Source organism: Heteronotia binoei, chromosome 1 (genome assembly GCF_032191835.1).
Source record: "Heteronotia binoei isolate CCM8104 ecotype False Entrance Well chromosome 1, APGP_CSIRO_Hbin_v1, whole genome shotgun sequence".
Classification (NCBI taxonomy): Eukaryota; Metazoa; Chordata; class Lepidosauria; order Squamata; family Gekkonidae; genus Heteronotia; species Heteronotia binoei.
The window spans coordinates 223931787-223958601 of NC_083223.1; positions in this window are offsets into that span (position 1 = coordinate 223931787).

The following is a 26815-nucleotide window of genomic DNA, read 5'->3' on the forward strand; positions in this document are numbered from 1 at the left end:
TCAGATTCCCAGCTGAAAGATTGCCACAAGTTCCGCAGTCGTCCCAGGGTCGTAGCCCAGCCGCCCTGCAATCCAGCACACCAGGCCTCCACATGCCACTCGGACCCTGAACTGGGTCTCGCAGTCGTGGGGCTCCCGGCCGTTGACTCAACTGAACATCTGCGCCCCAGCAATTGCTGGCGGCATGCAGGGAAGGTATCCGCAGGAATGGAATGCCCCGGGAGAGAGGAAAAACCCACCACTCCACCTGAACTCCACCTGTAGCAACCATCAGCCACACCGCACCGCACCCCATCTCTGCCACAGCCGACCAGTTGCCGCCGATGTCTTCAGCGCCCAGCACTCCACTCAACGACTCAGTCGCACTGCGCACTCCAGCCCGCGGCTGCGCCCAACCTCCACGCCGGCGCCAGGCCTGGCTGGTGAGTAGCACTTTCAGTGTGTTTCAAAGGGCTTAGGGCTATAAAGTTCTTAAAAATCATACCCTGCCCTTCCCCAGCCACTTCTTATTGCATTTGGCATTGCCCTCTTAGTAGCGTGGTGCCGGGATAGCTACTAGTTTTGTTAAATTCAGGAGCCCTAGCACTCGAGCTCCTGTCTTGTCGCCATCTTTTTGTTCCATACTCTCTGTGTCCGCACCACAGTGTCTTAGCTGCTTTTTATAGCCCCATGCCTAAGGGTCATGCTTGCAGCCAGGAGCTCAGAAGCATTCCTGCAACTACTCACCTGGTGTCAGGCCAGAAGGCATATACTTTATCACCTTGTCAGTAGCTCTCTTCTCAGCTTTTGTCTGTGGCACTCTAAGAGTGTGGGTGATATTGGTGGACTGGAAATGACCAACTGAGGTTTACCTGCTGAATGACGGCTGGAAGGTTTCAGTGGCTCTGCCTCAGCTGTTAGCTGTAAATCCTGACAAACTTGCAGCTCATTTTCCAGCTAGTCAGGTTCTTTTAACACAAGGCTGGCTACATGGGGCACATCTTCTCCTGAGGAACCCTCACTGTCTCTGAGTCCTAGTTGACCCATGACAGGGATGATCATAAAACGGCTGTCATGGGGCTAGCCTAAGTATAATCAGAAAATATTGGGAGGAGATTCAGAAATGTTTCAATCAAGCATACTCCTGTGATGGGAGCAGCCATTACCAAAAGTGGTGTGCTTCAAGGGCTCTTCTGGAGCACCACCTATTCCAATGAAGTGGAGAAAAGCTGTTTGTTTGTCTAAGCATTTCTGGGGAAGAGGGGCTATTTAACACTCTCTCTCTCTCTCTCTCTCTCTTTTTGCACCATTTTCCCCACGGAAATTGCCATCCCAAGATGTTTTACTCCAGCTGGAAAAATGTGGACAAAAAGCAGGTTGCAGGTGGCAGTTTTCAGCAGAAACCTGACACAAGGGAGGAGTTATCTAGCCCTTTGTGCCTTGCACTGCTGTGCCCTTTTAAATTGCAGTCCACATGGCTGGATTCTAGATTTTTGTAGCAGTCAAGGAAAATAACTACAGAACTACAAATAATGTATCATTCCACCCATGCAAGAAAAGAGGTGAATGCAACATGGGCCCTTGCAATTGGCAGTTAGTATAAAGCTTCTGGATTGGCTAGGCCAAGTACAAATAGCAGAAGCCTGACACTCTGCCTTTGCCTGATCAACAGTGTAGAACACTCTCCTTGGTGTTTGCTGGCCCATTAAATCTATATTCGGACTGGGCTACTCCTGACATTGTCCTGCCAAGTGTGATCATGTGCACACTGTATAATTCACAACAATATAAATATTTGGATTAAGGAGAAAGAATTGCAAGATGGTCTTGACCCACACCTCTTCTTATTTCAGAAGTGAAAAATCGTCCAGGTAAGCCTGGTGAAGAGCTGTGGAGAGGGGCCGGGAGAATGGTAAGTGATAGCAGAAGGATCAGTTGTGGCCCTCTTTGAACATGAGGCTGGTGAGTAAAAAAAAACCTTTGTATAGGCATAGAGTTTTATTTAAAGCACCCAGGCTTTTTTTGTAGAAAAAGCCCAGCAAAAACTCATTGGCAAATTAGGCCACACCCCCATGATGCCAAGCCAGTTGGAACTATGTTCCTGTGAGTTCCTGCTCAAAAAAAGTCCTGAAAGTGCCACCCTCGTTTCATGCCACCACAAGGGTATCTGTTTATCTAGTAATTGGTTTGAGAATAGGAAAGGGGGTTTGACAAGGATGTATATTGTCACCCTATTTATTTAATTTATATGCAGAGTGCATCACGCAGAATGCTGACCTGGATGAAGCAGAAGCCGGAATTAAGATTGCCGGGAAAAACATCAACAACCTCAGATATGCAGATGACACCACTCTAATGGCAGAAAGTGAAGAGGACCTAAAGAACCTCTTGTTGAGGGTGAAAGAGGAGAGCACAAAAGTAGGCTTGAAACTCAACATAAAAAAGGTGTGGTCCCATCACACCTTGGCAAATAGAAGGGGAAGACATGGAAGTCGTGACAGACTTCACATTTCTGGGATCCAAGATTATTGCAGATGGTGACTGTAGCCATGAAATTAAAAGACGTTTGCTCCTTCGGAGGACAGCTATGGTGAACCTAGGTAGTATAATAAAAAGTAGAGGCATCACCCTGCCAACAAAAGTCCATATAGTCAAAGCAATGGTATTCCCAGTAGTAATGTACGGCTGTGAGAGTTGAACCATAAGGAAGGCCGAGCGCAGTAGATGCTTTTGAGCTGTGGTGCTGGAGAAGAATCTTGAGAGTCCCTTGGACTGCAAGAAGATCAAATCAGTCAGTCCTAAGGGAAATCAACCCTGACTCTTCCCTGGAAGGTCAGATACTGAAGCTGAAGCTCAAATACTTTGGCCACCAAATGAGAAGGGAGCACTCACTGGAGAAGACCCTGATGCTGGGAAAGACAGAAGGCAAAAGAAGGGGACGGCAAAAGATAAGATGGCTGGACAGCATTACTGATGTAACTAACACAAATTTGAGCAGACTTTGGAGGATGGTAGAGGACAAGAGGGCCTGGTGTGACTTTGTCCATGGGGTCACAAAGAGTTAGACTCGACTGTGCGACTGAACAACAACAAAAAAGAAAAGGAGTCTCTCCTTTTCATTTAGGGCCCCTTTTTATGAACTCTCTAGGTAACATTCTTCTTCATGAAGTACAACATGTGAAACTCACTACCTCAAGAAGATGGGACTTTAAAATAGGGAAAACATCTGGAGCAAAAGTTAAGAATGGAATCTCACATGAAGACATGAACCTGCCTTATACTGAATCAGACTATTAGTCTGTCTGTTGGAAGTGAAGGACAGTGTAACTTCTCTTGCACCCAGTGTACCTTGCCTTTCCTATCACAATATTGATTTATTGAATAATAAAATTAGAATATCCTTTCCTATCTTAAAGCAGTGACCTTATATGGACTATATTCTAAAGCAGCCTTCCCCTTCTACTTGTGCACAGCCATAAGAACATAAGAGAAGCCATGTTGGATCAGGCCAGTGGCCCATCCAGTCCAACACTCTGTGTCACACAGTGGCAAAAAAAAGAGGAGGTTCACAAGTAGGGCTAGAAACCCTTCCACTTTGCCCCCCCCCAAGCACCAAGAATACAGAGCATCACTGCCCCTGATAATATGCCGTGGCTAATAGCCCCTGATGGACCTCTGCTTCATATTTTTATCCAAACCCCTCTTGAAGCCATCTTGTAAGGAAAGCCCCCTACTTCTCATACATATGGACATCGTGATCACCAGTATGGTTGCCAGGGTGCCTGGAGACTCTCACACATCTGCTCTAAGAAGTGGACTTTGCTTACAGTTTCTAAGGCTTATGTGGATACTATAAGCCTCAGCGTTGCAGCAGCATTCTGCTCCTTGTGTGCCCACTCTTGGCCGCTGCAGTGGAAGAAGCCAGCCTGTTTCCATGAACCAAAGGCTAACACCACCAGAATCCATCTTGCTTTCCTGATTCCATCTCCAGCATCTGCTTCAGCTTTTGCATAAGGCGATCAAGCTTATCCAAGCATACTCTGCCAGACCACTCAAGCCTTTTGTCTAACGAAACCCAGAACAAAGACGGCTGCTCAGAAGATGATGAGAAAAGAGGAAGAACATCTCCTGTCACAACTAAGTCTTTTGTCCACACCGGGGATACCTAGGTCAATATTTGATTCCCTATTGTCACCTTCCCAGATAAGCCCACTTAATCCCAAGTACCTAGCCATTCCCATACTGACACCCTTGGAGCCGCCCCAGGCCTTGTTGCAACCTGGAAGTTTCCAGGTTCACAGGACTAAGGTGAAGTTCATTGGTTAAAGCTGACACCCAATTGGATGTCACCAAAGGACTCACCATTGGCTCTGCTAATGTCCAGCCTTCATGGTCATCACAGAGCCTCCCATCTCTCCTCCCCGTCACCTCCCATCCCCTAAGGGGTCTAAGGGAGCCTATTTAACCTCTGATCCAACTCCACTCATGTGTGCTTCTATCAGCAACCCATATTCCGCTGCATAGATCCATCCCCGATTCCTGATCAGTTTCGGGTCCTCCCCCATTCCCTCAACTGTCGCCACCGGAGCCTTCCTTGAAGACTGCGAGAGGTAATATCGCCCTGTCTGTCTACCTTTATATGTTCCCCTATCAATCTATCTGTGTTTCTTAAGACCTGTGTGAATGTGTGATTGTTTTGTATTTTTATCTTGTGTGTAAGAACTATTATTCTACATAAATTACAATTGGTTTTTATTAAATTAGAGTCCTTTTTATTGAGCATTTACCCTCTGGATGGTTGAGCCTGGTATAAATTGGTAAAAAGATTCCTAGTGAGCCAGGTGCCCACCTAACTAATTCCCCAACCTCGTTTTGAGGGCATTTCGGCTTACAATCTTGTGCTAACACTTTCAAAATCAGTATTTCATACTTTTACAGGCAGCACCTCTCTGGGATCTCAGACAGAGAGAGGTCTTTCACATCACCTACCACCACACCCTTTAAAATGGAATCTGTGAGGACTGAACCTGGAATTTTGGGCATGAGAAGTAGATACTCCACCACTAAGCAACAGTACCTGCATGTTCAGAGCATTGTACCTTTGTATATCAAATATGGAAAAAGCTGAAGGGTGTCTACATGTCCTTTGATGTGGCCTTTCACAGGAATCTGTCTGGTTGATGTCAGAATCAGAATCCTGGACTAGAGAGAGTGTTGGTTCAACCCCTGATGGCCAAACAGTGTGTTGTGTATAGGAACTAATGGTGTTATATTGTAAGGTGTATATTGTAATGGTGTTATATTGTAAGGGTGCTCCTGCCTGGCTCATTGGAGCCTTTAGGCCTGAGCTTGGGGACTTAGGAACAATGGGCAGTAGGATTCAAATCCTTGCTGCCCAGCTCCAATCACAGGCCCCCTGCTGGTTTGAATGATCCAATGGCATGCTTGCGTGGGAACCTGGATGTATATATAGTTGGCCTAGTCTTAAGAGTGCAGCCCTATACTATGCTGTACCTAATAAAGAGCTATGATCACTACCACCTCGCCTCTTCATTGCATTGAACCCACTATAAACATTAAGTTGTTTTTTAAAGCTTCATCAAGCTTCAGTACTGGGAGGGAATGATATAGCCTGGCATGATATAGCCTGATCTTGTCAGAAGCAAGATACTTGGATGAGAGACTATCAAAGAAGATGCTGCTTCTCACTTGCCTTGAAGACCCCTTGTTGGGGTCCCCATAAATCAGCTGTAACATGAGGGCACATCTGTACTGGAAGAAAAAGGAGAGCGTGTGACCATACCATGAAATCTCTGTGGATTGGAGTTGATCTTGTTAAAATGTTGCAGATACTCTGATGAACACATAGAGAGGTTGCACTTTCAAGGCTTTTCTATTTACTGGATGCTTGGAGAAATACTGGCCATTCAGTGGCTATACATATGGAGCTGCTCCTGTCACTGAAATGAATGGGATTAGTGCGTGCATGCACATCAATATTTCTGCACATGGAAAGGATGGTTGCAGCACACAATTCCTTCATGTCCAAGATTGTTGAAAAGTCAGAAGGGAACGGAAGCCTTAAAGGATAATGGTACGTATTGATTATGCTTACACTGAAGCTAGTTTTAATTAAATTAAACTGCTATTTCTATACAATATTCACATTAAAATGGATTCCTAGACAAAATGCACTGTTTAACTCAAAGTAAAGTCATAAATGTGTATCAATAATTTAAGAGGCAGAAATGTTACCAGAACAGTAGGACTGTATTTTTTAAAGGATGAATGACAGACAATCCATGGCTTATTTAGCACTTTAAAAAATCTGTAGCAGTAAATTTAAAGAAACAATCTCCCTAGACATCATTGCCACAACAGCACTATCATATTACCCTCAAGTCTCTTAAGAGGTAACTTTGTCCATGCTGATAAAGTTAAATATAAAATAATGCCCTCAAACTCTGAACTATCTGAGTACTTGCTTTGGAAAGGCAAGAGGTGAAAAGATGAGCAGGTAACCACAGAACAATCCAGGATAAACCAATAAGATCCAAATTATCTCATCTTTGTGCTTTTAAAATGTTTTTGCTATGGTTTTGTACAATATTTTAATACTCTGGATGACTGTTAATGGTTAAACAATTGATATAATTTTTAGTTTATATTCAGATTTTTTTTGAAAATCAAAGTAGTATAAAATTTGGTAAATAATTTTTTTGTAATGAGGCATATGCTATTTTTGGACTAAATGAACTATAAATTGAAGCATAATGTTACAGAGAGAACATAGCATGATTTTCTATTCCTGGTTTTGTGAGAGGAGATTATTTGTATTTCCACTGATATCAATCAAGGCATTCATGTAAATGTTTGGCCCTGATAAATTCTTGGTTTGTGATTGGCAGTGCATTGTACTACAATAACAAGTTCTTGGAGTAGTGCTGTGGCTCAGTGGTAGAGCATCTGCTTAGCATGCAGAAGGTCATCTGGCATCTCCAGTTAAAAGGAGCAGACAGTAGGTGATGTGAAAGACCATGACTAGAGACCTTGGATAGCCACTGCCAGTCTGAAGAGAATACTGACCTTGGTAGACCTGATTCAGCATAAGGTTTTTGTGTTTGTGTATTCAAGATATGTGTCCTTTGGCATGACAGATTTGAATTGATAGTCTGAATTAATGTTTTTTACGTACTGTAACAAATGTGTAACTGTAATTTAGTGGTATAGGTTTGATATGCAAGAACCTGAAGCATGTGCAGTATGTACAGTTCAAGTGAAAGGCAGTGCTAGGGTCATCAGAGCGGCTTTGATTGTCAGTAATATCACAACCATTATCCAATATTTATTTTTTATTTGGTTAATTTATATTCTGCCCTTTCCCAGGCAGGATCAGGGTGGATTGCACTCAAATAAAACCAAGCAAATACAATACAATAAAACCAATAAAATACAATTAAAACAGCAACACAACACAATAGGTAATGACAATGCTCATGTAACTGCTCTCCAAACATTTTTTAAAATTCAATTTATATCCCGCCCTCCTTGCAAAAGCAGGCTCAACAATATTTCACATCATAGTTATAGGGATGGTGCAGATGTTTCTAGTTGAGGGAGTCTGATTTCTGGATGGGATTGGACCTGGAGATTTCTGGTATTTCAGCCTGGTCCAGTAATAACCATGTGAGGCAGGGCCTAGTGTACTCTGTGATTGTCCTCAGGCCACTGGAGCAGAGCCAGTTTTAGTCAATGAGCATCAAGAGGAGCTGTCTGGGATCCTGTGCTGTGGGGGAGCATGACCTCAAAGGAAGAGGGAAAAGAATTTGAAGCAGGCTCCTGCCATTGCTTTCAACTGATAGGGTCTTAAGCAGCTGACTTGCAGTGAAAGAGGTGACTGCCATCGATCTCCATAGGATGAAAGCCAGCCACCCCTTGCTTGGCCCCAATGGAGAGGCCACTACAGCTATTCTGGGGCTTTTTCCTGGGCCCAGGATCTCTAAGACTGTCTTTGCACTCTAGAACTTGCCTGTTGTAATCAAAGTTATCTGGTGCCTTTCAGATTTCATATTCTATTTCTTTGGCAGACTGATGAACTCTTTTGTTCAAGGGTCTACCAACATTCATATAGCAGATCACTGCTAATCTAATTAGCCATAATCTAGTTAGGAGAAGGTAGACTGACTGGTGCACTCTATGCTCTGCACAAGAGTCCGTATTCTGGCCAGCTGTTCTTCTCCAGGCATAAAAGGAGGACAGGACAACCTCCAGGAGCAAAAAGGCAGGCTGGCAAAGTGGAGGGAGGGACTCCAGTGCTGTGAAGTAAAGGAATGCATTTAGCCCACACAAACTGCCTTCAGAACTGCAGGCTGTGCACTGCTGCCATCTAAGTAAATTATCGTTATACAGACTTTGTTGCAACACCTAATAGTGCTATTTTTTTACTGTCTTTTGTGTGCATGTTGCTTCCCATATTAGGGTCTAGGAAGGGGTGGTAGTGAAAGTCTTAAACAGTTGGATTTGGGAGGCAGGCCTCTCTGGCATGCCAGAAAGGCTGGCTGGCTTGGTCCACCCGCTCCTCACCCTGTTGAAAAAAGAAATCCCTCCCCTCACTGCAAAAGCACAAAGCCATACAGCTCAAGCTTCAGGACTACAACAATGGGGCCTTCCTCTGATGAAAGGCGAGTTGGAAAAACTGGGACTGGGGCCAAAAGGAAAACTCATCCCTTGAGTTGGCAACCAGCCACTGCCATTTTCCTCTGTGCAATCACTTGGGTGGCCTGGTTCCCTATTATATAGTGAGTTCAGTCGGCTTGAGGTAAGCAAGAACATTTATTGAACAAGAGCAGAACTGAACACAGACAACGCCACTCCTTATATCCATTTGGACTGAGTAAAACATGCCCCCTTATGAGGGCAGCAATCCATCCTATTGGTCTCTCCAGGATCCTTCATCTGCATTTCCTGAGATAAATGCCTTGCATCCTGATTGGCCGGTTCTAAAAGAATGGCCAATCAGAATGTGGGCATCAGGATGCTGGAGAGCAATGAAGTATGCTTCAAGATCAACTAATAGACATAGCAAACCAGCAGACAAAACAACCAATACCCAACATTCCCCTTGGCACGAGCAGGTGGCAGGACTGGCTGCCAGGGGCCAGGCACTCTACTGGATTTGTCCTTGGGTGGGGTGTGGCGACTGGGAAAAGTGTCAGTCCAAGAAAAACAAGCCCAGCTTGGGAAGCCAGTGGCAATGGGCAGGCCTTGCTGTGTTGTACATCATAGGATGGGAAGCAGGGGCTTGACTGGCATGGCTAAAGACTGAGGGGGAATGGCCCCAAAATACCACTGTAGCTATGGGCCTGAAGCAGAATCCACTGGTAATTACATCCATCTCTAATTACGATAACCCTGCTTACCAGGGAAAGAATAACACGCAGAAAGCAATTTATCTTGTAAAAGAAACCCCAACTGCTTACCAGAAGGTGAAGCGACTGTGGAATCACAATTTAGAAATTCAGAATATCTACCTGATATTAGGTAACTATCAGTTTAGGACATGAGGATGGTTTTTCTGTCCTGACCTGCTAAAATCAGGACAGTTAGCAAGGCAAATCAAGGATCTATAAATAACGGCCTTTGGTTTAAAGAGCAAACAGATTTTCACAATGTATTCTAACTTTATTACATGCAGAGGACCTGACCTACTTTGTTAGGATAAAGAGATGTTAAAATTCGTAGGTGACACCAACTTCACAATGATGTCATGAGGACAACCATTGCTGATGGAGGCTGAGCTATTTAAATTTCTTTTCCTAACCCAGATCTAGAAATTTGAGCAATTCCAGTACTTTGCAGATTTGGTTTGCTATGATTATCAGTACAAGGATGTACCATTGCTATCTTTTGGTTTTGTATTGTTAGCCAAATTGCCCTCAGAAGAGGTATGGGGAATTTAGTTAGGTGGGTTAAGATGGCTAAAATATATGGGGTCGATAACCTGTGTATACAGGAGCCCTCTTAAATAATGAGGAGATTGATATGCTAAAAATAGATTTTTGTCAGAAAGATTCTCAAGCGCTCACAAGAAACACAGATCAGCATCAATCACACAGTCCTAGGAAAATAGAAAGGAAAATTGATAGGGACATATGAGGGAAGACAAACAGGGCTATACATTACCTCTGAATGATAGAAGGAGGAAAATCCTCCAGTGAAGACAGGAAGGAGAAGGGGAACAAGAGATGACCAGTGTCACTTGCAATAAAAGGGCCCAAAACTTATCAGGAATTGAGGGTGGCTCTGGCAGCAAGGTGGGGATACTGTCAGAAACACACCTGAGAATCCAAACCCCTGACCTTCTTATAGCCAATTTCATATCCCGAGGCAGGATCATGTGATGGGGGAACACCTACCCAGAGATGGCTCCCAGGAGATGGGACAAAAGAATTTGATGGGCAATTTGGTTTACTGAGTACAAACCATTTTTTACATAAAAGAAATGGAGTGGGCAATTTAGTGTCAGATCTTTCCCTATTGTAACACCTTAGAACTGTAACACTGATGAAACAAAAGACAAGCTGCTGACAATCATCTTCAATGATGCTCTATTGTGCAAGAAGCTTGTCTTGATGGGCGACAGGAGGAATCTTTTGTTTGGTGAGGAGATGTTACAGTAGTTCATTGTTAGCAGTGATGCCTTCGTATCTGCATTTCCAAAACACTGGCTGGTCTTTGGAATGTAGTACATGGTGTAGAAACCTCTGCATGGCAGCTTGCTAGAGAGAGTGTTGTCCTTTTGGGACATCTCAGGAACATGGCTTTTCTCAGGGCTGCTTCTAGTGCTGTCTTCTCAGTGACTGGGATGCAGGGCTGAGCAGCTTGTCTGTGAAGCACAATCTGGTGTCCTCCTAGACTGGCAGGCATAGGCAATTCATACAATACCAGGCAGGAAGCTTGCTGAAGCCTGGCTTGAACCACTGCTGTACAGTTCATCAAAACTTAATGTCCATAGTGGGGCTGGCACAAGAGCCAAATGCTTATAGTCCATTGAAAACTGTGTGTTCATAATGAGTCTGGCATAGGAGCCCAATGAACATAGTCCATAACAGTTGCAGAGTGGGTTCAGGGGTAACAATATTTTGCATGTGAAGATTAAGGGTTGGGTTGGGGTTTTTTTTGGTATTGGCTTAATCTACTTCTCAGCCCCATTGATCCAATAGGAAAAGAAACACCAGCATAATAGTTTTTATTAGGACCAAACTTGAAAACCTCACTAGTTTTTATTAGGACCAAACAAAATTCTACAAAATAGAGCAAAGTTTTTGAATTCTCCCAAACTTGGGTATTTGGTACAAAGGATGTGGTGGGGGAGCAGGAGGAGGCGAAAGTGATGTTTGGCTTACAGTACAATCCACTATCTAGATGATCCAACATGATGCCACTTCTGCCCAAGTGTTCTGTTGTGAACTGGAGCAGTTCAGATTAGGAACTCTGTGGCAATTTTAATAATGTTACACACTCAATTGCTTCAGCTTTTACAAATAATTGAAAATTATGCTCCTTAATGCTGTATTTGAAATCCTTCATTAGGAAGCAATGGAAATTCATGGTAATTATCCTGTTCATTCAGCTCCTCAGCTAGTGCAAATTCATATAAGTTAATTGACTTCATTGATTTTGATTATTTTCATAGAGAACGATGGCGATGAGAAGTACATTTGACTGACCAACCTGATTCCATCTTAGTTGTAAGCTACATTCTCTTTTATTTTTCCTTTTAAGAATGTATTTCTGAGTTTTTGCCAGTTCAGGGAGCTCTAGTCTAAATGCTTATCAGCCTTCACTGTTTGATATTAATCAAAACCGCATATTAAAAACCCAACCCATCATAAAAACATAAGACCATACAAACAGCTCACTGATAGCTTAAAAGAACAGTTTCCAGACTAAAATTAAAAGTCTAGCTGAATAGAATGGTTTAAGACTAGTGCCTAAAAGAAAGTAACCTAGGTGCCAAGCTAGCCTCAAGGTGCCACCACTGAAAAAGCTCTGTCTCTGGGTACCAGACACCAATGGATTAATTTTCCCTTGTAAAAGATAAACTTCCAAAGTGAATCTGTCTTTAATAAAGAAGATTGAAATGTCCAAGCTAGCCCTCCATCATCAGAGTCACAAAGAAAAAAGCAAAGCTACAAGGAAAAAGCCCACAGCCTTCTCAAAGGATTTGAACTACTAGAAGAAAAATTACTGCTTTCTCAAAGGATTTAAACCATTACCACCTTGAAAGTTTCTCCTCCTGAAATGGACTGTGAAAAACATTGTACAACTTATCTCACTAATGAGAGTAACTAATTGGTAGCAAATCTCCTGGAAAATGAGTTACTGCTTGTCAGCACATCATTAAGATTGTGTATTTGAAATTATTCTGGTTTACAGTGGGTTGCATCCTGTTCTTTGATGAGAGCCTGTAATAATGAAGACAGACAATGGCATGCAGGTTATGTGACTTTTCATTGTTTGCACTGTTTACAGTTGTAAACAATTCTCAGCTGTATACTTGTATTTTTTTGTGAGCCAACTCACTTTGTCAGCCTGGGGCACAGAGGACAGGACTCGTGAGGCAGATATTAAAGGCAAGCTGGACAATGAAACAGTCCTTTAAGTACCCTGGCCCCTTAGGGCTTCAATATATAATTTATTAATTCAATAAATAAATAAATAAATAAATAAATATATCAGGTTCAGATTAGTCTCTTGAACTCCTGCCCATGGTAAACAGTAATTTCACTGACCTGGGACTTTATACATGGTAAAATGATGGCAAGAAACCCTGGGGGGAGAAAACAGTGGGAAAGCTGTTTCGCTTAGCATTGCTGCTAGCTACTTTATAACTTCCTCCTTCCCTCCCCAGATAAAGTGCAAACTAGACATTTAATGTAATTTAAAAATGTAGTGAGGATCTGATCCTGATTGGGCCCATAGTGCAGTGGGCTGAGATGTTTCCTCTCCAGCAGCTTTTCAAGTGCCAAAATGGCTGCACCCATGGATGTCTCAGCACTTGAAAAGATACATGTGTCATGGCACCCCCTGGCAGTTCAAGTTTCCACTTAGGAGGTGACCTAAATCAAGCCACTGTCTTCCAGTCTCACATCTGCAATTGTGGATCATAATATTCAGCTCCCTTACAAAGTTGTTGTAAAGATTGCCAAAGTATTTTCTGGGAAGCACTTTATATGTTCAGCAAGTGCTAGGAAAATACTAAATATTACCCCCAAAACAATAAAAGTTTTCCAGTCTCCTACTAAGCTTTTTACTTCTCTAGATGACTTCTGATTTATAGTGTTTAGAAGTTTATTATTTATCAGTCAATAACAATTTATGGTCTAATGTTGTAGCTGGTGAAAACTACTTGGCAGGGTGCATTGCATTGTACAGGCATTTTTTAAACAAAAAACCCTGAGTGTCTTCCATGACCTTAAACTTAACTCACTAGGGTCCCCGCCTTATTTTTCAATGCATTTATGTGTCTTATTATTCTCTGCAGTGCTATCCTTTGAGACCTCTTATATCTCTAAGGCAGCTGGCCTGGTTTTATTTACATTCATAGTGAAAAGAACAAACTGCATTCAAGGTTATCTTTTACTGCTTCCTTCTATATTTACATAGCATGGGCATTTTCTTTATGGAGAGAAGCGAGCTTGTTAGATTGTTTCCATGGAAATAAGGGCAACAATAATGATAGGAGATGGGGAAGCACAACTCAAGCCCAGTGTTGCAGCCTGGAAAATAAGTTTATGAATGTTTAAAAAGCCTTAGCCAAACAGAACATCATTCAAGACAAGCTGGCTGCTACAAAAAATGGCACCCATTTCCCTTCTCTGTAATTTGTGTCAAGGCCATTCTAGACTAGTACTTTTTCATGTACTTGTCAAAGACGGGCTGAGACAGCTCCAAGGGTAGCTATGCTTCAGTGAGTTTATTAGACTGGTGGTTAAATTCAGATCCGGTGCCTCTTAGCCATACCCACAAAGCAGTCCCTTCTGGCCGGCCTCCCCTCAGGCAACCTGTCGGGTTGCCGCTTCTTCCTCCAGTTGCTTGTCATGCTGCTTTCCCCAGAGTTGGTTGTCAGCTTCTCCTACACTGCAGCCCCCACAAGTCAACTCAGCTGGGCTTAAATCTCCTTCACTGCACCTGGATCCTAGTTTTCATCAAGCGCCCCCAGGTGGTCTCCTTTTCCCCCACAGTTCTCTCCCATTATGTCAGTGAGTACTACTGTAGATAGCAAACAGACCCTGACTGAGAGGTTAACAGTAGCATCCTAAACGTTCATTAAAGTTGATGAAGGTAGTAATTGTGCTTAAAACTGCAATATGATAGAAGCTCCACATCAAGAACAGGGACTGCAGTGGACTAGACATCCCTTGTCCCATTCTAGTTCTGGGGCTGAGATCCCACATTCTTTGTACTGGCATATGTAAAAGTATCTCTCTCGCTCTGTAATTTGAACAATAACTGGGTTTATAGGTTTCCATAGTTACACATTACAAGGGAAAAACCTGCATTCAAACAAATAGCGTTTTATTAATATTCATATAATAAAACCTGCATGTTCACTACCAAATATAATGCAATATAACTGAAATATAATTGACTGCTTTAGCAAGGTTTGGCACTAATGATAATTCCTATTTGGATATTTGATTTGGACTGTTGCCAGTAAGCAATAAGATTTCATTGGCAATATGGAGCAGTCCAGGCAAGTTAATGGCACATCTCCTTTAAGGATTAACATTCTCAAGAGTGTTAAACACCTACAAAGCCATAATTTCTCTTTCTGAGGGATTCTTCTGAGACAGAAAGTGAAGTGCCATTCAGCCAACTGAACAACCGCGGGACTAGCAATCCAGTGATATTAAAGAGCCATAAAATGACAACAATAAAAGATGTGAATCTTGCTTTCTTACAAGAAACGCTGCAGAATGCCTCATCAGAGCACACATCCACATGGAGAAAATCATAGCAGTTGGGAAAGTGCTGAAATTATTACCAATGATGAAACACTACAAATAGTTGTTCCTTTAGTCTCCTGAAACCTAAGAGTGCATCATTTTCTTGATTACATTAAGGGGTTGGCAAGCTACCTGCTCCATAAATGAAAAGATAAGCATGCCTGCATCTTTGCTCCTGTGGGGCAAAAACCAGCTCAGAAGAGACTATGCTGGTAAGAAAAACAGCTTGCAAGGGAAAAAAATACCCTGCCCCAGTGAAAGTTTCCAGTCCTGATTGCAGCAGTCCACAATTGCCTTCAGTAAACAAACATTCTTCTGGGAAGACATTCATACAACTGACTGAGCATCACATGTTTTAACCTGGAGAGGAACAGTGAACATGACTCCTCTGTTATAGAACAAGAAGCACAGCTATCTCACATTTCCTGTGCCTCTGCATTTCCATCTCACTTCCTGTCTTAATTGGTCAACATCTGTGAGGTACTGTAGAATTCTTGGGAAGAAACTGAAGTCATTTGGGAAAACTGGATGGAGGCAGAGGGCCATGGCTCAAAAGTAGAGCATCTGCTTTGCATGCGATAGATTCAACCCTGGGTACTTTCAGTTGAAAGGATCAGGAAGTAGGTGATGTGAATGACCTCTACCTGAGATCTGTGAAAGCTGCTGCCAGTTGGACCAGGAAATACTGACTGTGATAGACCAAGTGTCTGATTCAGTAGAAGGCAGCTTTATTTGTTTAAAAATGGAGACTTCACCAATAAATGGAGGAGATTCCACAGCCATGGCAAAGTCAGGTTTGCAAGGCCTGCAGAACTGTGGACAGCTCCCAGGCTGACAACTTTTCCTGATGCTCACCAGAGCTGAAACTGCCCTGAATGGTTGGAGCAAGTCCCCAAATGTGAAGTCCCACTTCCTCGATACAGTGTAGGCTAGTTTAAAAGACTATACTTTGACCTGGAGTTTACCAACCCTGTGGCATTCAGAAATGTCTTAGAGGTTCTAATAGCGGCTCAGATGAACATAACATACAAACCTAAGAACAGGCCTGATGGATCAGGCCAGTGTTCCATCTAGTCTACCATCCTGTCTCAAACAGTGGTCAACCAGTTCCTCTGGAGGTCCAAGAACAGGTCATAGAGGCTGAGGCTTCTCCCTGATATTGCCTCCTGGTATTGGTATGCAAATGTTCACTGCCTCTGAACATGGAGCTTCCTTTTAATCACCATGGATGGTAGCCACTGATAGACCTATCCTCCATGAATTTGTCTAATCCCCTTTTAAGGATGTCTGTGTCTGTGGCTATCACTATGTCTGACAGTGAGTTACATGTTTTAATCACTCACTGTGTAAAGAAGTATTTCTTTTTTTCCATCCTAAATCTATTGCCTACCAGCTTCATTGGATGTCCTCAAGTTCTAATATTTTGGGAGAGGGAGAAATTCGTTTTGTCAAGTTTCTCTACCCCATGCATAATTTTATAAACTTCTGTCCTGTCTCCCTTTAGGCATATCTTTTGTAAACTGAAAAGTCCCATACTCGTCAGCCTTTCCTCATAGGACAGGTGCTCCAACCCCCTAATAATCTTAGTTGACCTCTCATGTACTTTTTCTAGCTCTGAGATGTCCTTTTTGAGATATAGTGACCAGAACTGCACACAGTATTCCAAATGAGGCTGCATCATAGACCTCAACAGGGGCGTTATAATATTGGCTGCTTTATTTTCAATCCTTTCCCTAATAATCCCTAAAACAGAGTTTGCCTTTTTCACTACTGCAGCACACTGAGTTGATACTTTCATTGAGCTATCTACTGCAACCCCAAGATCTTTTCCTCTTTCAGTCTCTGCAAGTTCAGACCACATCAGTTTATACTTGAAGTTGGGATTTTTTTTTTTGTCCCAGTGTGCATCACCTTACACTTAACAACATGGAACTTCGTTTGCCACAATGTTGCCTATTTACTCAGTCTGTGGAGATCATCCTGGAACTGTTCACAGTCAGCCTTGGTTTTTACTATCTTGAATAATTTTGTGTGATCTGCAAACTTGGCTACTACACTACATACCCCTAGTTCCAGATCATTTATGAAACAATTAAAAAGTACTGGTCCCAATACTGATCCTTATGGGAGTCCACTGCTTACTTCCTTCCATTGTGAGAACTATCCATAACCTGTAACTGTTGCTGAGGTACCTTGACAAAAGCCTTTCGAAAGTCCAGGTATATAATGTCTACCAGGTCACCATTGTCTGCATGCTTGTTCACTTTCTGAAAAAACTCCAAAAGGCTGGTGAGGTAGGACGTCCCTTTGCAGAAGCCATGCTGATTTTTCTTCAGCCAATTTTGTTTCTTTCTATGCTTAATAACTCCATCTTTCATTGAAGTTTGTACTAATTTGCCTGGGACAGACACAAGGCTAACTAGACTGTCATTTCCTGGTTCCCCTTTGGACCCCTCTCTAAAAATTGATGTAATATTTGCTACTCTCCAGTTCTCTGGTAAAAGGTAAAGGTAAAGGTAGTCCCCTGTGCAAGCACCAGTCGTTTCCGACTCTGGAATGACGTCGCATCGTGTTCTCTGGTACAGAGGCTGACTTCAGATAAAAATTGCCTATATGGATTAGTAGATCAGCAATCTCACATTTGAGTTCCCTGAGAACTCTTGGGTGTACGCCTTCTAGAGTTGGAGACAACTGGTTTTAATTTCCTGAATACATCTCTCATCACCTCAATTTGACTCAATTCATCAGATTCCCTTCCTAGAAATAGTGGCCATGGGTTGGGTACATGCCCCATACTTTCCACTGTGAACATAGAAAATGATAATTATGTAATTGCTGAAGTGGTTCCTTGGTGGACTTATGCTGGCCAGTCTGGTAACCTGGACTGCTCATTGCTGGGCCCATATAGATTGGGGAAGTCTAGCTGTATACTGAATCTGCCATCTGATCATACTGAATGTAAGTTTAGAAACACTGGGGCTCTACGTATGTTCTTATCCCACATCTTTCAGGTCTGTCCTTGGTGTCAATATCTGAGTCAATGATTGGGCTCAAGACTTTTTCATCTTCCCCAGTAGGGAGACATACAAGCTTAGGCAGAATAGGGATTGCAAGTATCTGTATTCTCTTCATGCTACTGTACTATCTAAATCTGCTCTGCTCTGCGCTGCTTTATTCTTATCTGTGATAATATACAAAGTGAGTTGTCTATCACAAAGTCAGCTCCAAGGAGTGGTCACCAAGGTTGCCTGTTTTGCTGCTGTAATACATTTACAAAGATGGGAATGAAGCAGTTCCTTCTTTAAAAAAAGAAAAGAAAATGTTTTGTTCACCCATTACCATGGTGACAGATGCACTGCCTTCTGGGAAGCAGAATTTGTTAAATGTCACTTATTCCTTTCCAACATGCATGTAGCAAGTGAGTGGGATACAGTACTAATAGACACAGTTAAAATGTCACCTCAAGGTATAGAGAAGCATATTAGATGAGAACTTGGATCTGATGGATCAGGCTTCTGAAAGCGCATGACAAAGGCATGATTTTCATCTTTCAGGTGCTTGGGAATCTTTGAAAGACAGAGGTTGCATTCAGCTTGCTCTTGTTCTGCCTCTTGTAGCATCTGGGCTCAGGTGTGACTTCTGATATTGCTGCTGATGCATCTAAAGCATGCTGGCCTCATTTGCGTCTGCTTGCCATAGCTGTTCCTCATCCTCTCTTGGCTTCTCCCAGTGCACATTTCATGAATGCCTGTTTTTTTTCTTCCATCTACAATTTTTGTGATATTAATGACTGCCCATTGAAAATAGTTTTTATTGCTGAACCATAGGCAGCCAGCAGCACCAGAGGGTAGTGAAGTGAGACTTTTCCAGGGTCCCAAGACTCTAAGACCTTGTATACATGACGTATCTGTGTTCAGTGCAATACACATATGGTAGGAATGGGACCAAGTGTATTGACCACCCCTCCTTTGTCTAGGATTGAGTATGCTGGTCCCTGATATATCTGTGCGTGTTTGTCCCAACATTGGTATGGCCTATACATATACAAATTATACGTGTGATCTGGAACATTTAAACAGCAGCATTCTCAGTCATGGATATTATGTGCACATTGGGGAAGCATTAGTTGGTGGGGAGGGGTGGGGATGGCACATGTGATCCTGATCCCCACATGCATATTGCCCCATGCACAGAAATGTTATCTTAAGAAGGCTTAACAGAATGCTGTGCTTTCTGGCACCAACTGAACTGTTTGTGCACCTCATTGTTAAGCCTGTTTTTGAGCTTGAGAGATTTTAAAGTGCAGCTAAAAGTAGATTTGGTGGGGGTCAACTTCTGAGAGAACTTCTATAGGGGAGAATCTGGGTCCCCACAGTCTGGATCCCAGCCAATGTATTCAGTCCTATATTTATTTGTTATATTGACTTCATTTATATCCTGTTCTCCTTTCTTCCTGAGGTGAGGTAGGTTAGGCTGAGAGTGTGTGAATGGCCCCAGGTCAGCTTGGGTCTCCCAAATCCTAGTCCAACACTTGAACCACCACACCACGCTGGTTTTACAATTTGCTTGTTCAGAACCTGTTTTCTATAACTGCTGGCCACAATTTGTGACTTTTCTGAAGTTGAAAACAATCCACCAGCCAATCACAGACTCAGACTTTCTCAGTAAGTGTCCACCTGGCATTCCATAAACATTTTGTTTTGCTTCCTGCTTCAAGACCCTAAGAGTCAGGTTAGCTGTCCAGCAACTGACAGATAATCTTACATAAGGAGACAATTCTCCATGTACCTTTCTTTGCTGCTGTAAACCTAGAGCATTTGCAGTGGTATTTGGAGTGGCAATGCAGTCTACTGTCAGAACTTGTAACTTTATTATTGCTAGCTTAATGTAGAACCAGTATAATTGATGGTTGGCAAGTATGCATAGAGTAGACCTGAGCGTTGAACCAGACCGACCCCATATTGTAACCTTTCTTAACCTGAAGTGCCTGAGTAGTAGTTAACCCTGCCCCGATGGTATCCAAAGTATTTGGGGGCTGTAGACTGAATAATGTTGTATCTCTGTACTTTCTCACACTGACACCCTTTGAAGCCGAATCGCGTGGCCTTCAGAGTAAGGAGGCAACGTCTTTGCTGATAGCACTGGTGGGAAGACAGATGTGCCTGTAACGGTGTGAATTAAAGCTTTGTGGGTTGTTTGTTTTACTATATAAAACTGGGCCAGTGCTGGCTCTCGCCATCACTGTTATCTTGTACCTTGTATCTAACAGTTCTTAGTTCTCTCTAATAAAATCCTAGCTTGGAAACTAAGTATGGGATCTGCCTGGAGTTCTTAAGTTCTGACATTATAACAGTGATCCCATTGTTTCGGAGCTTATCTGAACTGGAAACCCGGCCCGATGGCTGCAAAGGTTCCAGACAACGGAGAGCCCACCACTCCAACGGAGGACTCGCCGCTCGACCCGAAGGTGACGGGGGTGAGGCGCAAGATTAAGGTGCCCGCACCTTTCTCGGTGGACGCGTTCGCCGCACCCCGATCCTGGAGCCCGCGGAAGTCCATGGCGGCGATCGACGCGGCGGAGCAGCGGTACAGGAGTATGCTGGGCGACGGGGCAAGCGGAGACGGAGACGACGACCAGGGCGAAGGTCCAGAACCGCGAGGCGGGGACGACCCGGTCCGGAGCCTCCGCAACGACCTGTTCGACTATGTACGGGAAATTCACAACGACGTACACGCCTCCCGAGTTATGATGGCCGAGGAGATGCAACAGAACCTAGGCGCGATCTACGACCAGCTCCGCACCTTGCAGACGGCGGTCCTGGGGATCCCCGTGGGAGGGCTGCCGCTGGGGCAACCGCCCGTGGCTCCACCGGCCCCGCTGGCTCCCGCGCCGCCGGTGGTGCCCGCTCCAGCCCCACCGGCCCCACAACCAGTGGCGCCTCCGGCCCCGGGGGCCCCCGCGCCGCCGGTCCCAGCGCCCCCGGCGCCGCCAGTTCCGGCGCCCCCGGCGGTCCCCGTGCCCGCACCGCCGGCGCCGCCGGCCCCAGCTGCACCAGCCCTACCGGCCCTGCCGGCCCCGGTGCCCCAACCCGCGGCACCCCCGGCCGCAGGGGGGGGGAGAGAGCTGAAAATTACATTCGACGGGAGCCCAGAGGACGTGGAGTACTTCACCATACAGTGCGACACGTTCTTTACCCACTGGGGTGCGGACTACCCGACCGAAGCCAGCCGAGTGTACCACATTGCGTCCCGACTGAGAGGTCCAGCCCGCAAATGGTACGTCGGGCTGTTCACCGCGAGGAAGCCCGAGCTAGCAACCGTAGCGGGGTTCCTGCACGCAATGCTCCGCCAGTACGGCGACCCGCTCCGCGAAGAGAAAGCCATCGCAGCCCTCCAGCGCATCGAACAAGGCAACCGATCCATTCGCGAGTATGCCACGGAGTTCCTGGGCTACTGCGCGGCAGTGAGAGGGTGGAACGAGATTATGAAATATACTGCTTTTTGTAACGGGCTGAACCCGAACGTCCTCGACCGCTGCTACAGCCACGGGCGACCCGACACCTTGGTCGGGTGGATCCAGCTAGCCGGAGAGGTCGAGACCAACATCCAGCACGTGGGGCTTCGCCGACAGCAACTGGCGAAGAAGGGGTTGAAATCCACACCCACCAAGGCGGAGGGGCGACGGGCCCCGACAACCTCGACCCCCACCACTGCCCGAAAGTGTTACCGGTGCGGCGACCCGGACCACCTCGCCTCCAACTGCCCAGCCAAAGCGGGGTCCACCCCGCCGACAGCCAGGCCAACCGCATCGGGGCCCAAGAAGAAAAAGAGTAATCGGCCGAAAGAGCCCGGACGGGGCTCCGTCGCCACCACCTTGGCGACTGACGAGGATTTTACCGCCGAACCAGAAACCGTGGAAGAATCGACCGGGGAGTCGGACGACACCGAGTCGGCGGGAAACGACAACGACCTGCTTTAATGGGTGCCGCGAAGCAGGTCCAGCAACAGCCGGCACTCCTCACGGTGAGAGCCACTGGGGGTTTATTGTTTATGGCCGTAACCCTTCTCAACCCGAACCTAAAACGATTCATGCATGCCCGAGCACTAATCGACTCGGGGTGCAACCGGGACTTAATCACCCCCCGCCTAGTAGAGGCGCTAGGATTAGCCACGTCCCCCCTCCCGCTACCCATGCTTTTCCAGCAGATGGACGGGGGGCCCATGCGGGGAGAGCCATGTAAGCTAGAAACGCAGGCGGTCCCCGTTGGGACCGAAGAGCATTGGGGGATCGAAACTTTTGTGATTGCCCCCTCTTGCTCGTTTGATGTGGTGATGGGCTCGGGTTGGCTCGCCCGCCACCAGCCAGACATAAGGTGGGAGGAGCAGATCGTCCGATTCCCGGACTGGAGGTGCGAACACCACCATTGGCGCCCCGAATGGGGGCCGCATCCGCCTCCCCGGAATGAACGAGCCTGCCTCACCCTCGAGGAGGTCGCCTCGATCCCCAAGGAATACCGGGACTTAAAACTGGCCTTTAGTGAGAAGGAGGCGGATGAGTTACCACCTCACCGCCCCACGGACTGTGCAATCGAACTGATCCCGGGGCAGCAACTGCCAAAAGCGAAACTGTACTCCATGGGTTGGGCGGAGAAAGCGGAACTCCGCAAATTTTTGGACAAAAACCTGAAGCGGGGGTTTATACGACCGGCAACAGCCCCCCATGCCGCCCCCGTCCTCTTCAGAAAGAAAAAGGATGGGTCGCTTAGACTTTGCACAGATTTTCGCTCGATAAACGGGATTTCGATGTCTAATGCCTACCCGATCCCATTGATTAAGGACCTATTGAATACTGTGGCCACAGGGAAAATATTCACAAAACTCGACCTCCGAGACGCGTACTTCCGAGTCCGCATCAGGGAGGGGGACGAGTGGAAGACCGCGTTCAATACCCCGCTAGGACAATTTGAGTACTTGGTTATGCCTTTCGGGCTACAGGGGGCCCCTGGGGTATTCATGAACTTTATCAACGAGGTTCTGCGAGAGTTCCTGTTTAAGGGGGTGGTGGTGTACCTTGATGACATCATTATCTATTCGCCAGATCTCAAGTCACATGTACCACTAGTCAGAAAAGTGTTGAGCACCCTGTGCAAGCACAAGTTGTATGCCAAACTATCAAAATGTGAATTTCACAAGACTGAACTGGACTATCTAGGCTTCCGAGTATCGGGGGAAGGGTTGTCAATGGACCCAGCAAAGGTTCAAGCGGTGCTAGACTGGGAGCCCCCACGAACCCGCAAACAGCTCCAAAGTTTTCTCGGGTTCGCAAATTTTTACCGCGACTTCATAAAGGGGTTCGCCACCATCATGTTACCCCTTACGGAGCTCCTTAAAACAAAGGGGAAGGGGGCAGAGGCAAAAAAGCCGGGCGCGCGCCTAACGTGGACGCCCGAGTGTCAAAAAGCCTTTACAGAATTGAAACGCCTCTTCACCTCGGAGCCCGTGTTGGCCCACCCTGACGAGTTAAAACCTTTCGTGGTTCAATGTGATGCTTCCGACGCCGCCGTCGGAGCCATATTAATGCAAAGGGGGGACAACGGGGTTCTGCGCCCCTGCGCCTACATTTCACGAAAGTTCTCGAACGAGCAGAAAAATTGGTCAGTGTGGGATAAGGAGGCTTTTGCAGTCATGTTTGCCTTGAAAACCTGGCGCTCCTGGCTTGAAGGGGCCAGAGTCCCGTTTGAAATCTGGACTGACCACAAAAATCTCGAGGCATTGACCGGGCGCCGCAAAATGACTGCAAAACAAATCCGGTGGGCTGGGTTTTTCGCCAAATTCGACTTTGTACTGAAACACATCCCAGGTACCAAGAATTTCTTGGCGGACGCCCTCTCCCGCCTGCCACAGCACGAGAGCCTCCGCGAGGAGGTGGTGGACTCCCTTATCCCCCCTTCGGCCATCGCGGGGGGGGTCACCACCCGCTCCGGGAAGAGGATCGGCCCCCCGGAGCCGGACCTCTTGTCTCAGTTAGTTGCGGAGACTGCTCGGGAAGCAGACCAACCACCGAACCTCCGTAAAAGCGAGGACGGCCTCCTGTTGCACAACGAAAAGATCTATGTGCCCTCCTCCCTCCGCAAGCAGATTTTAGAGCATTGTCATTCCAGCCGCCTGGCGGGCCATTTCGGCTATGTCAAAACCCTCAACCTCATTACCCGACAGTTTTGGTGGCCTAGGCTCAAAAGAGACGTCTCCGAATTCGTCCTCTCATGTCCCACCTGTCTGATGGCTAAACGAAGAGGGGGTAAACCTCCCGGCCACCTAGTGCCCCTCCCAACAGCCACCCGGCCTTGGTCGGTAGTGTCTATGGATTTCATTGTGGAGCTCCCGCCGTCGCAGGGCAAAACTGTTGTTTTGGTAGTGGTCGATACATTCTCCAAACAAGCCCACTTCATCCCCTGCAAGCAACTCCCCACGGCTAAAAAACTTGCCCAACTTTTCTTTACACACATTGTACGCCTACACTCGTTCCCAGACAAGGTCATTAGCGACCGCGGGACGCAGTTCGTTGCCAACTTCTGGCGGGAGTTTTGCAAACTTGCGGGTATTGAGCAGGGCCTCAGCTCAGCCTACCACCCCCAGTCGGACGGACAGACGGAGAGGGTTAATAGCCTTCTAGAACAGTACCTCCGCTGTTTCATTAACTTCCAACAGTCCAACTGGGTGGACCTACTCCCATTCGCTGAATACGGCTACAACAACAGCCTTCACAGCTCTACTAAAACCTCTCCTTTCCAAATCATAAATGGCTATGAGGGCAAGCCTTTCCCAACGCTTCCCCTCCCTGCCACCCCCTCAGAACCCACATCGTGCCAACAATGGTGGGAAGGCCTTCGGGAGAGCTGGAAGGGAATTCAGGAGAACCTGGAGGAAGCGAAAAAGGCTTACAAAAAACAGTTTGATAAAAAACACTCTCCTGAATGGGAATTGAGAGTGGGAGACACTGTCTTTTTGTCCACAAAAAACCTCCCCCTTCCTCAGCCCTGCCGCAAACTTGCGTTGAAGTTTCTTGGGCCTTTTAGGATCAAACGAGTAATCAATAAAGTGACTGCAGAACTCGAGCTGCCCAAGTCTCTAAGCAAAATCCATCCTGTTTTTCATTGCAGCTTACTCCGGAAAGACCCTGGTGCCACGTCCTTCCATCCCAGGGCTCCGCCGCCCCCTCCGACGACAGTGAGGGGTCAGAGTCACCATGAAGTCCACGAAATCCTGGACTCCAAAGTCAAACGGGGGAAACTGTATTACTTAATCAGGTGGAAGCACTTCCCCCCGAGCTGTGATGAATGGGTCGAATCTCAGAACGTAGCTGCGCCGCAATTGTTAAAAAAGTTTCACCTGCTGTACCCGCACAAGCCCAAGCCGCCACCCCCCGGGGGAGGGCGCTTAGGGGGGGCAGTATGTCAGAACTTGTAACTTTATTATTGCTAGCTTAATGTAGAACCAGTATAATTGATGGTTGGCAAGTATGCATAGAGTAGACCTGAGCGTTGAACCAGACCGACCCCATATTGTAACCTTTCTTAACCTGAAGTGCCTGAGTAGTAGTTAACCCTGCCCCGATGGTATCCAAAGTATTTGGGGGCTGTAGACTGAATAATGTTGTATCTCTGTACTTTCTCACACTGACACCCTTTGAAGCCGAATCGCGTGGCCTTCAGAGTAAGGAGGCAACGTCTTTGCTGATAGCACTGGTGGGAAGACAGATGTGCCTGTAACGGTGTGAATTAAAGCTTTGTGGGTTGTTTGTTTTACTATATAAAACTGGGCCAGTGCTGGCTCTCGCCATCACTGTTATCTTGTACCTTGTATCTAACAGTTCTTAGTTCTCTCTAATAAAATCCTAGCTTGGAAACTAAGTATGGGATCTGCCTGGAGTTCTTAAGTTCTGACATTTACACACATAGGTGTTTCCCTCACTTTCCTTGCCATAGTTGTCTGTGGCTGCCATTTCTTCCCTGCCCTTGGAGGGCTTTTAAAAATCTGCAATGACAATAATGCTGTAGTCTTATAATGCCTAGTGTAGTGTTATCTATCAGAACAATGTCCTTGATCTGAGCATTCATTTTTAAAAAGTAAGTCTCTACCCCTTTTGATAGCAGAGTTATAAGGAGAAATGTACAGCCAGTATATTTCTCCTTGTAACTCTGCTACCAAAAGACCTAGAGACTTACGTACTTTTACAAAATGACAGGGAGGAACTAGAACACTGTTGCAATAGATAATTATAATATTTATACCAATAGAGTAATTATTTATTTTTAAAATGCCTGAGAAGTACACCAGTGGAGGGGGACAGTGGTTGTGGCAGTGACTGAGGCAAGGAAAATAGCACCAATGTTAGCAGAACATGAAAAAAAAAACATGCACCATCCCATCCACACAATGTGGAAAGCTGCTTAGCGTTTAGTTTAGTTTTTAAAAGGGATTATACAGATTTATGGAGAATAGGTCCATAAATAGCTATTAACCATAATGAATAAAATGAACTTTCATGACTGGAGGCAGTAAGACACTGAATATCAGGGTTGGGGAGGGGAGACAACAGCTGGGGTGACTTTGGCCTCTATGGCATCATTGCAGTCTTTATAGGATAACCTGTTTCATCCAGGCCTCAGATTCAGCAGGAGCTCACAGGAGCACAGCTCCTGAACCTTTCTAAGAGTTCCCCCTCTTTCTCCCCACCTACCTTGTCCATTGAATAGTAGGTGCAGCTGCATAACAATCCCTGGATTAGGAGAGCAGCCAGCCAGCCAGCCACCAGTGGCTTTGCC